Source organism: Lissotriton vulgaris, chromosome 8 (genome assembly GCF_964263255.1).
Source record: "Lissotriton vulgaris chromosome 8, aLisVul1.2, whole genome shotgun sequence".
Lineage (NCBI taxonomy): Eukaryota > Metazoa > Chordata > Amphibia > Caudata > Salamandridae > Lissotriton > Lissotriton vulgaris.
In genome coordinates this window covers 1,366,357,192-1,366,370,925 of record NC_141696.1, presented here as the reverse complement: position 1 = coordinate 1,366,370,925, position 13,734 = coordinate 1,366,357,192, and positions in this window count along the sequence as shown.

The window sequence follows — 13,734 nt, the reverse complement described above, 5'->3', positions numbered from 1 at the left end:
GTATTCAGGTGTTTTTGGATTTGACATGGCTGCTTGAAAAACTCTCTTACTTTCTGGACGTACTGGACGCATACTATTATTAAAGTATCTTCCCTTACCTACATATGCTATAATTTCTCTAGCTGGTAACTGCACTGTTCCTGTTGCTGTTTCTGGTTGTTCCTCCTCCGAGGAATCATTCTTGTCTGTATCTATTTCCCTTTCCGGCTGTCTTCTTTCGTGTATTTGCTCTACTGTTTTTCGGATCCGTCGATACATATTTTCTATACAACTTTGTTTATCATGCTTTCCATCTGCTATATTCTGGCCCCATTTGTTAAGTGCTTTCATTTCTTCCGGGTCTACACCAGGCCTATCTCGATCTCTTATCAAGCAGTTTATGAAAAAACGTAATATCATTTTTTGAGTGTCAACTTTCTGGTGTGCCATAGCTTCGCCAATACTTTCCGGGCCTTGCCCCGTTTGGACAAAAAGGTATATTCTGTCTAGATGTTCAATCATTCCTGGTAGTAACATTAAATAGTTTGCAACTCGTCGTAGACGTAGTGATGATAGCATCATTCTGTCGTCTTTACCGGGTACTGGATCATATCTACAGTCTGTAGGAGGTTCTTTAAACATGTCGTAACTCGCTGTTTGAGGTGTACGTTGTTGTGCTAGATCCCTATAAGTCGTTCGATGTGTTGGTGGCGGTGTCTGGAAACCTCCTGCCGCACCTCCTGAGGTGCCAGGTAAAAAGGGATTTAGTGGATTCATGCCAGGGAGAATAGGTGCAGGAAGGACGGGGGCTGGAGGAACGGGCGCAGGATGTAGACCGGGCGGAGGAGTTCGTTGTTGTGGAAGTGGGTGCAGATTATCTCGGGGTGGGGTGCCGTCAGCAGGTGGTGTGTGTGGCGGCGGAATATTAACATATTCGGGGGCTACATCGTCTAAATAGGAAGAAAGGAATATATCCTTTGCTGTCTTGTGATGTAATTTAGTCGGGAGTAATGGAGGTGGCAGGTCTTTTGGTACTTCCTGGGTGGCCTTAGGTAAACCCTCGGTCAGAAGAGGATACATACCATTCATAAGAGTATTTCGTTGTCTGTCTACTTGTTCTGCTTTAACTCGTATACCTTCCTCCACTAATACGTTTTCTCAGGTTTTGTCTGAATCCTCTCTACTCTTTTCTGCCTTTCTGAGTGCTTTCTCTGTGCGTCTATGCGATTCTTTACGCCATAATTCAATGGCATCCTTCTGTGACTGTCTGGCTTTCTTTTTCCATAATGCTTCTTCTACTCTCATGATGCAATCAGCATCCCATGTCCCAGCAGCGGGCCATCTCTGATTCTCTGCTAAATCTTTGGTGTAACCCACCCACAAATCGAGATATAATACGGCATCTAGGCCATGTTTATGGTACATAAAGTACCCTGGAGTGTCCCTAGGTGGAATAGGAACAGCTTCCTCGAGTATCCCTTTTCTGGTTTTTATCTGTCTTAATTTGGAGAACAGCGGCATCTTGAACCCTGCTACTTGATACTTACGCGAACTTGAACACAGTTAATACAATAAACACAGTAATGAAGATCGAACAATCACTCATACCACGACATTTGAAAACACATTACCACAATGTAAAACGAACAATAACAATTAGGAGAAAACTAACTACCTGCATACTCGATATACTGCTAAACAGTACAGATACACCGCTAAAAACAGTGCATACCGGGTCTGTGTACCCAAACCCGTCTTGACCGGCACAAATTAATGCGCTCGTCTAGATGCGTCCCCAGCAACGGTACTCACCGGGAAGCACGGAACAGAAGGCCTCGGAAACTCGACACTGACTGGACTGGACTGGACTCGACTCGACTCGTGACGTAGGTACTTCGGAACTTCGGAACCTGGTGGGCCTCTGAATACCTCGGACTTTGCTCTCTCAGCTAGGCTCTGGTCGGGATCCTCCGCACTCCTCACCGCCTCGTCTGGGTGTCGATCGCAGCCTCAGTCACCTCCGTTGGCCTGAGGGAGATACAGGAAATCCTGCGGGTACGCGTAGTTGTCCGTCCGGCTGTGGCAGGGGACCGGGCCTGCAACGCACCGCCGGCGCGTAAGGTGGGGGAGGGGTCCCTGTTCGGGCGCCAATTATGTGGTAAATATAAATTACCTATACTTAATTTATGCGGTAAAGTTCAATAAGAATAACTCAGTCAAAAAATAAGAGGCAGAATCCGGGGCATTTGAGTTTTAAAAGGGGTTTTATTCCTTAAAAAGGAATTGGTTATATGGTTCGAACCAGGCAAATCGCATTCCATCACCACGAAGGTTCAGGAAGGGATAGACAATACTTTATTGACAGAATATCATATATATAGTAAATGCATTACATTAATGACAGATGCAGAAGGCGTAACAGCTGAGAGAAGAGATAAGAATACACATACGTAATGGAAAAGGCGTAACAGAAGGCGTGCATAAGGGCGTGTACTAGAAACGTCATTATGGAGGTGTAACAGGTGGGTGGATCCATAGGAGAATCCTGCAGTGTCAGCAGAAATACATGGCAGGGATGCGCGCGCAGCAGCATGACGTGTAATTGACGTGGAACTGGAGGGTGAAGGGGACTTGACATTTAGCCTTACATGAGGAGACAGAAGTCTGGGGTGTCAGAACAACCTAATCCCAAATCATATCTAATATCGAGTGTTTGGGGGATTGTATTATCCGGAAGGAAAAGGTCTCTCGGGCAGAGGCTATTCTATACTGACTGCTAGTGCGTGCATATGCGTCTACGTGTCTACGTGTAAAGCAAGTGGGGCGTGGGCCTACCATGGTAACAGGAGCTATGAAGTACTTGCATGGAGACAGTGAGGCCGGGCCCTTTGCTCTGCAGCTGGGAAGGATGTTTTCCTAAACTACTAGACAGGAATGTATTTTCGAGGAGCGGAGCAGATAACTTGAAGGCAAAATACAGTCTTGGCAGGCAAACAGGCTGAGCCTGGCACCGCTAGCCGTGTAGGGAGTAAGACAAAGGTCAGGGATACAGATGCAGGTCCAGGCTGCAGGATCCAGAGACAGAAGGCAGGCAAGGACTCGATGACAGAAATCAGGGCCTAACTCGCCTGAGCCAGGGAAAACGTGAAGAGTGCACCATGAAAAGACGTTGGCAAGGCACACTTAGGAACGGAATATCCGACCCATTCATGGTGGATCTGAAAGAGGACATGTTAACGTTGGACGCAAATGTATTTGCGTCTTCATAGCTGGCACAGAAGGGAAGTTACATGCACTTTAAGCTCGTACATGGAGACGGTGGGGTACACGTTAGGGAACATTTCTGACCATAAAAATGTATATTTCCTCAACATGACTCAGATCGAGGCACCAAGGCAAGAGAGTACAGTGACTGACCCGCTGAAACACACTTTGAGCCCACCAACGTCTGCTCTCAAGAAGTCACCTGCATCAGTGGCACAGGAAAGAAAAAATCCAGGCTACTATTCCTGACATGTTTAGGTAGGAGGGGCAGTATAAACGCAACTACCCAATGGCATGTTTGTACAACACAAAGCTGGCTAAAATATTAGTGTTGGACCTCCTCCTTTTTTTGTGAAAAAATAGGATTTTCTCGAATTTATGGCAGCCATCTGCCCGAAATGGAACATTGCCAGCCGGTCCTATAAATCGCCAGAGTTGCTTTTCCAGCGCTACATTATGATGTGCTAGAATTGCTTGGACAAGCGTTGCAGCAGAGTGCTGTTCACACTATCCACCTGATGACAGACATGTGGACCAGTGGCCAAGCCACTGATCACATGTGCATCACTGCAGACTGGAGCTCTTTTATGGTGGTTAGAGATAAGATATCTGCAGGTGTTGACACTGCTAAGATTTTCTAATGGCACTCGGAAGCAGGCAACAGTAGGTAAGTTCGCCACAGAAGAATCCCATACTGCTGCAAATATTTTGGAACACTTTAACAACAAGGTCTGTGAATGGCTGTGAACAAGAGGGCTTACCATGGGATTTGTTGCCACGGCCAATGGAAGTGATATAGTTAAGGCCATGGCCAATAGTGGCTATTTCAGGGTCCTGTGTTTGGCGCAGTCCATCAACATCATTGTACAGGGCTTTCTCAAAAAATAAATCCAAATAAGGAACTTACTGTCCACCTGCAGAAGAATCTGCACTCATTTTAGCCATTCATTTAAAGCCGGGAAACAGCTGAGGGTCATTCAACATGATAATTGAATGCCAGTTAAAGCACTCATACAGGATGTTCCAACACACTGAACCTCGACCTATTACATGTTGCAACGTCTGTTTGAGCAGTATAGACCTATCAACGAATATGTCATGCAAAGAGGGGATGCAACTGATGAAGGCATGATCATTAAGATGGACCAACGGGACCTAGTCAAATGCCTGACAGAAATGCTCCTTCCCTTCAAAATTTACACATGGGAAGTCAGCAAGGAGGACAGTAATATGGGCCAAGCTATCGCGTTGTTGCTAAAGGAATTACTAAAGGAAGTGTCTGAATTGTACACAGGTGTGTCAAAACAAAAAGATGCGTTTGAGTTGGTGGAGAGCTTAATCCTTCAATTTTCTGTTAATGCAAGTGTGCAAAGAGACAATGTGTCATCCAAACATTTTAACTTTGCCACAATTCTTGATTCACAGTAAAAAACCATTATTGGTCACTTTCATTCCTTTTTCAGACAGGGATGTTTCAAAACACGGATTTCTGGGCAAGCCAGTGACCTAGAAAAAGAACGGCTGGGAATTAGAGGCCCACTCCTCCAGTGAACAAGTCTGCAGTGCAGCCTTCAACTTCAGAGTCTGAGGGCAGTGCTGTTGGCTCACAGCACCCAAAACCAACAAAAGAACACCAGGAACAACAGGAATAGGAACATCAGCCTCAAAATCTGCATATGATTGGTTTCTACTGGCAGGGCTTAAGTTGAGTGCAGAGGTGAAGGTAAAAGAGGTCAAGCAAGGCGAAGCACCAACGACTATTGAGAGGATGGTTCAGGCCAATCTGAATGACCAAAAGGAGGTATATCTTGATCAAAACCCATTCGTGTATTGAATGGGAAGATGCACCAATAGTCAGTGCTCAGCAGGAAGGCAATAAGCTATCTGTCTTGCACGGTAGCCACCGTCTCCACTGAGCATTTTTTCAGTCCTGCTGGGGCCACTCTCACAGTGAGAAGGACCAGTATCTCACTTCAAAATGTGGAGCGATTAACCATGATTAAAATGAATCAACACTTTATTCCACCAGATTACTCCATACCTTAAGTACGATAGGAGGAAAAGGAGGGAGTCTCATGCCATGGAAGTAGTGTGTTAGATGAGCTACTTCTGGGTGCACCATCTGAGTTTGAGGATGAGCTCTACTTCCCTGACTACTAGGCCTAGGCTAAAAACCATAGGACTTTCTCTCTCTATCGCTCATCTGCTTTGATGCCAAAAAAAAGAAAGATATGGCTAGGGGAACATTATTCAGTTTTATTTCGTTAAGTCTGGTTGACTAATTCAGCCTCACTGTCTTACTCTTAGACAAATATTATTGCCGGATTAGAGTTGCCGCAGTGTGCAATGAAGAAGCCCCAACCCACCCATTTCCCCTAAGGATATTGGTGATACAAATTTGTGCCTGCCTCCAACCCTGGGCCGTGATTATCTATCCTTTTCTAGTTTATTATTCCCCCAGCCGAACTGCCCACATTATTTGATTTAGACTGGCCAATGTCTGTTTCATGAACAATGGATCAGCAATGTACCACTGTGACCACGCCTGAATCCGAAGAACAGGTAAATGGCATGAATTGAATGCTCGGTGGTTGTTGTTTGTGAGTGTTTTGAGATGACTCATGTGGTGGCAGGCAGGGACACTGGGTGTTTTTTATTTGTAACTATTGGCTTAAATGTGTTCCTGAGGATTTACAACGTTGGTGGCTTATCGATGACTGATAATATTTTCCTGACATTTATTTTTTCCTTCCCTTTTGAGAGTTAGCAATATTTATTCACAAGGTCCGCTCCACACTGCTTTGTTTTCTGCTTTATACTCCTCAAAGCGTCAGACCCGAGTAGTCCCTTTAGAATTGATAAAGCAAACACAAATCTAGTCTACACATAAAATGACTCAATGTTTCTCTTGTTGTGCATCAACATCATTGTAATACAGGTCGATCAATTGCTTTTAAGTCAGGAGTCAGTCTGTACAGAGTTGGACACTCTACTTAGAGTCAGGAGGATCAGAGATGATGGAAGGACTCAGGGCTTGAGCGATACTCGAGAACTGCCACCAGAAGAAGGACGTTTTCAACTTCACTGAAACCATCTGATGTGGTGATGACTTTAAAGTGGCTTACCCAACTCTGTGGAGTGGTGGTGACTGAGTGGTGACAGCAGTGTATTAACGTTGCTGTTGTGTAGGTAACTAGAGACAGTCATTAGTTATGAATTATCATCATATTATGCATGTGCTGTTACTCTACATATTATTGTTAGGATTCAGGATGATGCATTGATGATCATGACAGTTGTGACTTTGATCAGCCTGATGTCGATAGCTACATGTGGCCACTTTAGTGTGATTTTATGGTTGTTGTAAAATTGCTCTTACCTAATTGTTCATCCACCAGTCATAAAAAGAATGAGTGCAAAAAATAACCGCGGGCAATGAACTCTGCTTCGCTTGCAGGATTGCGGAGATGTTAATTGAAAACATGGAATTCAGGCAAAAATTCTGACTCCGCCACGTAGCAGAGTTAGCTACTGCACCCACAACCCTTTGATAAAACAACTTAACCTTTACATGCTAAAAAGCATATAACCAATTCACAAAAGTGAACTTTGAAAAATATTAAGCAATGAGAGAGGTGATGATTTTGGGGTCACCCTTAACCTAGGGGAGGACCAAGCAGATGCCTTGAACACAAAGCGCATATCATGCTGAATGATTTGGTGGTGGTCCCATCCTTCTAGGACCACCCCAAGCAAAGTTATGGGCAAAAATGCAATGCAACCATAGGTCCAGCAAAGCATTATGGGGCGAGATTCTAGAGTGCAGTAAATATTATAGTATTAGCTCTCAGCTGAGCCAGGAGAGCCTTCCCCATGAGGAATGTTTTGATATTGGATACTATATTATTCACTGCACTCTAGAATCTTGTCCGATAAAGCTTTTCAGAGCTTTTGGTTGGGATTGTGTTTTTGCCCATAACTGTGCTTGGGGTGGTCCTAGGAGGATGAGACCACCACCGACTCGTTCAGCATGATGTGCTCTTTGTGGTAAATGCATCTGCTTGGTTCTCTCCCTAGGTCAGGGCGACCTCAAAATCATCACCTCTCTCACTGCTTGCTTTATTTTCATTTTCACTTTTGTGAGATGACTATATGTGTTTTTGCATGTAAAGATAGAGTTACTTGTTGTTTTATCAAAGGTCTGTGAGTTTTCTGTTTTATTAATTGGGATGAAACGGAACGGAGTTGCGGAGCGGAGTTCATTGAGTCTTTGTTCAATTCCTCCAGCTACGCCTATGTTCGTTTTTTTTACCCTGCGCCAACCTGGAAAAGCAACACAACACTCATGCTTACCTTACTGGACCACATCCGCCAGGCAACCAAGAGTAACGGACAGTCCAAGAGGAATGCAGATGCAGCTCCCAATTTGGCAATACAGTATCATTTTTTCTTTTAATAATCATTAGAACTGTGTGTTTTGTTCACTTGACTCCTACATAACTTGCAATATATTTGCTATCTTTCAAAGATAGGTAACACAGAACATTTAGATATTTAATGTAACTTGGATCTCTCTGGGGGCAGACGGACAATTTGGCTTGGTTTGCGTTTAACCCCTTCACTGCGGCGGCTATTCCGCCAAAGTGCTAAGGGGGAGGCGGGGCCGCGCGGCAGTCCCGTGCTCGTGACGGAACCGCTCCGTCATGGCCCGCGGGTGAGCTGTGACTGTGACGGAACGGTTCCGTCACAGCCCCGCCCGTTCTTTAGAACGTCAGCGCGGAATTCATGCCGCACAGGCGCGGCGAGCGGGCCATGATGGAACCATTCCATCACCAGCACAGCCCACCCGAGGCTCGTGATGGAACGGTTCTGTCACAAGCATGGGAGGGGTTAAGTTACCGGTACTCATTCCTTCATTTCCTTTTCTTCTCATAGCAGATTTATGATGGTTGTCTGCTTATTATCCAAACAAATGTTGTCCATGTGTTGTGTATGCCTTTGTCAAACCTTTCCCCACATTTTTTGTGTGGTTTTCACTTTTAATGGGGTAAAGGGAGGTTATTAAATAAATGTTGCTTACTTTATAATTAACTATTTAATAGTAATATTTGTAAATATATCTTTTTTTTTAAATTCTCATATAACCTCCGTAGCTAGAGCAACCACTTGATCTGATTCACCCCCGCTGCTCTTTACTTAGGGGCTTAGGTGTTCAATCTTAGTTGATGTTCTCTCGGGGGCTACCCGCAAAATCCTCCATAAAGTGACCCAGAGGTGTAATCATAGGACACTGTGTAATAAACTAATCAGAATCTAACAAATCTAGCAGATTCTAGAATTACCACACAACAGATCTTTCCCTATAAGCATTAACCTTCGGCTTTAAGTCTCGAAAGTATCTCACAGAGTGAGACCAGGCTCTCCAAGTGGGGGGAGTTGTCTAGCACCATAACTTACAGATCTCCCACCTGGCTAAATGGGTCAAATAAAACACCAATTTTTTCTGTATCCCTGAAATACCTGGTACCCCATCGAGCTTTGGTATGGCGCCAAACATAATAGGAGAAAGGCTTACCTCCACCTCTGCATCCAGGACATCCGACAAAGTCTTAACCACAATGCCTCAGTATTCTTGAATCAATGGGCAAGAAGTAAACACATGGATATCATCCGCTTTCTGGGCACCACATCTCATACATTTTGCTTTTCCATTACCCTTCATTTTAGAGAGTTTAAGCGGGGACCAGTATAACCTGTGGAGCGTAAAAAAGTGCTTTCTCCTTAGTGTAGCAGATTTAACCATCGGGTAAAGTGTGTCTATAGATACTTGGCATAGATTTTTCAGCTCCTCACTCAGTAAGCACTTCTCCCAGACCTTGTACGGATATTCCAGTACCCTGTCAATTGCAGCAAGGAGATGGTTATACCACTGTGCTACTTCCTTCTTTTTTGAGTTCGGAACTCGATGGTATTGTCCTTTAGAAGGGACCAGTGTTGACTCTTGCCCCTTGACGAAATTTGATAATACTTAAACCTAGAGATTGTACCACTGGTAAAATGCATCCAGAAATCCCAGGGGAAACATTTGTTACCCTCCACAATATCCTTCCAGTGCACAACTCCGGTGTCTTTCAATGAGTGAACAAGAGCATCTAAAAGGCACTCTGGTGTTCCTGGAGAGTACCACACCGGTGCCCATTCACTGTAATAGGACAGCCCCAAACAGGCTCGGCAGTCCGACCACAATTTAGCCACTGCAGAAAGAACCTTGAGTTGAACTTTTTTAAAGAAATTGGTGGCACCAAACTTATACATAAAGCCTTCCTCAGCCAATTCTGGCAACATAGCTTAAAACATTCCATCAATAAGCAAACTGTCTGGCCTAAGAAGTAGCATCCTACAAGCCTTTAATTGATAGGACCAACAGTACAACTGAAGATCAAGTAAACTCAAACCCCCATGTGCAAGTTTTCGTCTTAGCTTCTTCCAGTATAACCTGATCCCTTTGCCTACCCATACAAAAGAGGAAATCTTACCCTGAATTTTAAGTAACCCTCCTTAAGGGATGTTATTAAAGAGGTAGACAAACTTAGGTAAAGCACACATTTTGATCAAGTTGACCCGTCCTAAAAGAGATAACAATATATTCTACCATCTTTTTAATAGTAGGTCTACCTCTTTAGACACTCTCTCTAAATTTGTTTTGGGGAGGTCGCTGAGATCCTGAGTTATTGTAACTCCAAGATATTTCAGCTCCTTGGAGAGCCTCACCCCCTGAGCTACAATGTTACAGGCCATAATTTCTGTCTTGTCATTGTTAACCTCATAGCCCAACACCTTACCGAACGCCTGAACCTCTGTAAGCAATTCAGATATAGTTGAATTAACATTGGATGACAATAAAATCAAATCATCTGCATACAGGGCCAGCTTCCTCGTAAACTCCTTCCCAGCAAAAGGGGTAATCTTCTTGTTCCGCCTTAAACTCTGGGCCAAAGGTTCAATATATAGATCAAATAGGACGGGGGAAAGGTGACACCCCTGCCTAGTGCCATGCTCAATTGTTACCACCGCTGACTGGCTACCATTGATCAGAATCTGTGCCTGGGGGGCTTTGTATATTTTCTTAAGAACCTCCCTAAAGATATCACCGAACCCAAAAGACTTCAACACTCAATCCAGATAATTCCAGTTGACTCAGTCAAAGGCTTTTGCTGCGTCAATGGTGACGATTGCGAGAGGGACACCCTGCACTGTTGCAAGATCGATCGAACCAATTAAAGTTTAAATTAAATCCAACATCTGTCTACCCAGAAGGAATCCCTATTGATCTTCATGGATTATCGAGCCCACAATCTTACAAAGCCGAGCATTCAATATACCTGCAAATGTCTTATAAACACAGTTCAATAGAGATATTGGTCGGTAAGACTGTCACAGATTTGGGTCCTTCCCAGGCTTCAGAATCAGTGAGATGACAGCATCGCTCCACGAGTCAGGAAGAGCAGAGGTACCCCTTAAAATCCCATTAAATAGTCTTACCCAGACTGGGATGATCTCTTCAACTAAAAGGGATAAAATCTCAATTGGGATCACATCCGGTCCTGTAGCTTACCCTTTCTTAGCTCTACTAAGGGCAGCAAGTATTTCATTATCTTTTTTTTTGTCCTCATACATGCCACCAGATGATGAATACTCTAGATGGGAACTCCTCATGCCTTTCACACTGTCGATCTTAGTTACCGCCCTGGACTCAGTGTGTGGCAAACAGGAATCTCCCAGAGGTAGGCTGTTTCCTTGTCCAACTCCCATTTCCTCTGATGGAATGCCTCGGAAACCAGGGAGGACAGGACCCACACACCTCTGGCATAATCATTGGACCACCATTAGATCTTCGACCAGGCCACCAGTGCCGACCACACCCTATCTGCGCTCTCCACTTGACAAGCCATGTCTAACTTACTGACTGACATAATGTTTTTTAAACAGTCAGCGAACCTGGGAGGGGCCTCCGACTTCCATTCTCTACAAATTTCTCTCCTTGCTATAACCATCACATAAAATATAAATTGTGAGGCAAAGCTAATAATGTTATAGCCAAGTGGCAAACCAAAAAAAACTAATCTAGGAGAGCATGTGATGGGGACTGATAGGACCTTTTCCAGAAAGCCAATGACAGTCTTCCCGTATTCAGAAATCTCTGGGCATTCTAAAAACATGTGTCGGTCGTCAGCTGCCGGAAGTTTGCATCTAGGGCAATGGTAGTTGTCTAGCCTAACCTTAGATAGTTTAGCTGGGGTCCAATATACCCTACAAGCAGTAAACAAATGATTTCTTCTAAGATTAGCCGGTTTTATTAGGCTCTGGGACATGGAAAATGAGTCTGTCCAAATCTTTTGAGTTTCCTCAGGGCTATCTGATAACACATTACCCCAAAGGCTCGCCAGCTCTAAATTTAACGTTCCTTTTACCCCCGTTAGCGACCTGTACCAAAACGAGACCTCTCATTTCCAAGCTCCTCTCCTGCAGACAGAATCAAGGATCCCAGTTTCATCTTCAAACTCCAGCGCCTGCCTTGACCACCAGGCAGAAAGTTGGTAGAATTTAAATCTTGTTAAAGACCCGTTGGTCAGGGACGCTAGAGAATCCCAGTCCATAAGGCCTGAATTACCACAGAGATCCCCTCATCTGCTCAGACCTGCTGCTTTTAATGGCTGGGAAAATTGATCCTGAAGACATTCCGGAGTGCCCCAAATTGGGGCATGAGTGTTATAATATGGAATCCCCAAGGCTCTCCGGACATATACCCAGTTCCTAAGTGCTGTCTGCAGAATCTTAAGTCGGACTTTTTTATAGAACTTCTGGTCACCAAATTTAAATAGGAAAAACTCCTGGCCCTGTGGTTGGACGTGCAACAATGCCTGAAAGAGGCGGCCCTGTGAGGAAGAGTCCAATTTATTGGCCAATAACCTAAAATTTTTGAAGTGAAAGGCATGACAATATAAAAATAAATCTGGTAGGGCCAGACCACCTATCTTCAACCCCCTCCTTAATTTCTTCCAGGCTATCCTGAGAGATTTTGAAGCCCATATAAAGGATACAATCTTCCCTTGCAGGCTCATAATATCTTTCGGGCACAGGGTAAAGAGATGGTATTAAAAAGGAAGCTTAATTTGGGAAGTATAGTCATTTTGACGAGATGAACTCGTCCATATAGATTCAGTGGCAGATTGCCCCATCTTGTTAGCGTTTTAGTAATCTCATTCACAACTATCTGCCAACTGAATTTAGGGATATCATTCAATTTTTAAGTCAGATGGATTCCCAAATACCTCATTTTGTGTTTGGCCCCCTGAATATCCGTACAATTATTCCACCCCATTATTTCTGTTTTCTCCTTATTGATTTGTTACCCAGAGAATCTTCCAAATTCCTCGGCAAGTTGAAATATCCTGGGGATTGCCTCCACATGATTTGAAGTATATAAGAGGAGGTCATCCGCATACAAAGCTGTTTTAAGCTCCAGGTCTGCTATTTTTAAAGGTCGAATTACCTGATCAGCTTTAATTGCGCAAACAAAAGGCTCAATATAAATGTCGAACAAAAGGGGGGACAGGGGACAACCCTGTCTGGTACCACAGAAGATTTTAAACCAATCAGACAGGCCTCCGTTAACCAGGACTTTTGCTCGTGGACTCTGGTAAAGTGATTTAATTCCCTCTATAAAAACGGAAGGGAACCCCAAACCGGCCATAGTGGCCCAGAGGTATGACCAGTTTACCTGATCAAAGGCTTTGGCGGCATCGATCGCTATTATGGCTAGTGGCAACCCCCTCTCTTCCGCAACATCAACTGCTCCTATCACCTGGAATGTTAACTCGTTCAATTGCCTCCCTGGGATAAACCCTCTTTGATCAGGGTGAATGATTGATTTTATGATTTTGGCAAGTCGAGTAGCCAATATCCCAGACAAGAGCTTCAGGTCCGAGTTCAAAAGAGAGATAGGTCTGTAAGATTCTATCTTTTTGGGGTCTATGTTGGGCTTCGCTATAAGAGTTATCGTGGCTTCAGACCATGAAGGGAGATACTATAACCATGAGTCAAAAGGCTGTTAAAGAGTGTGGTAAGCACAGGAACCAATGTCTCTGAATAATCTATATATACCTCGATTGGTAGCCCGTCTGGGCCAGCAGCTTTACCACAACTCATTTTCTAAGTTGTTCTCTTACTTCCCCCTCCGTGATTTCACTCGCCAGATATTTCCTATTCATTTCTGATATTTGGGGTAGATTTCTCTGGAGCAGCCAGGCCTGGGCCTCCTCTAACCCAAAGCTCATATCTTCATGATATAAGCCTTTCATAAACCCCCTGGCTTCCTCCCTAATAACCCCATCCTCCATGATTGAAAGGCCTGACTCCCTCTGAATTAACACTTTAATGTAATTCCTGGATCTCTCTGCTCTAGACTTCCAAGCCAACAGGGCCCCACAT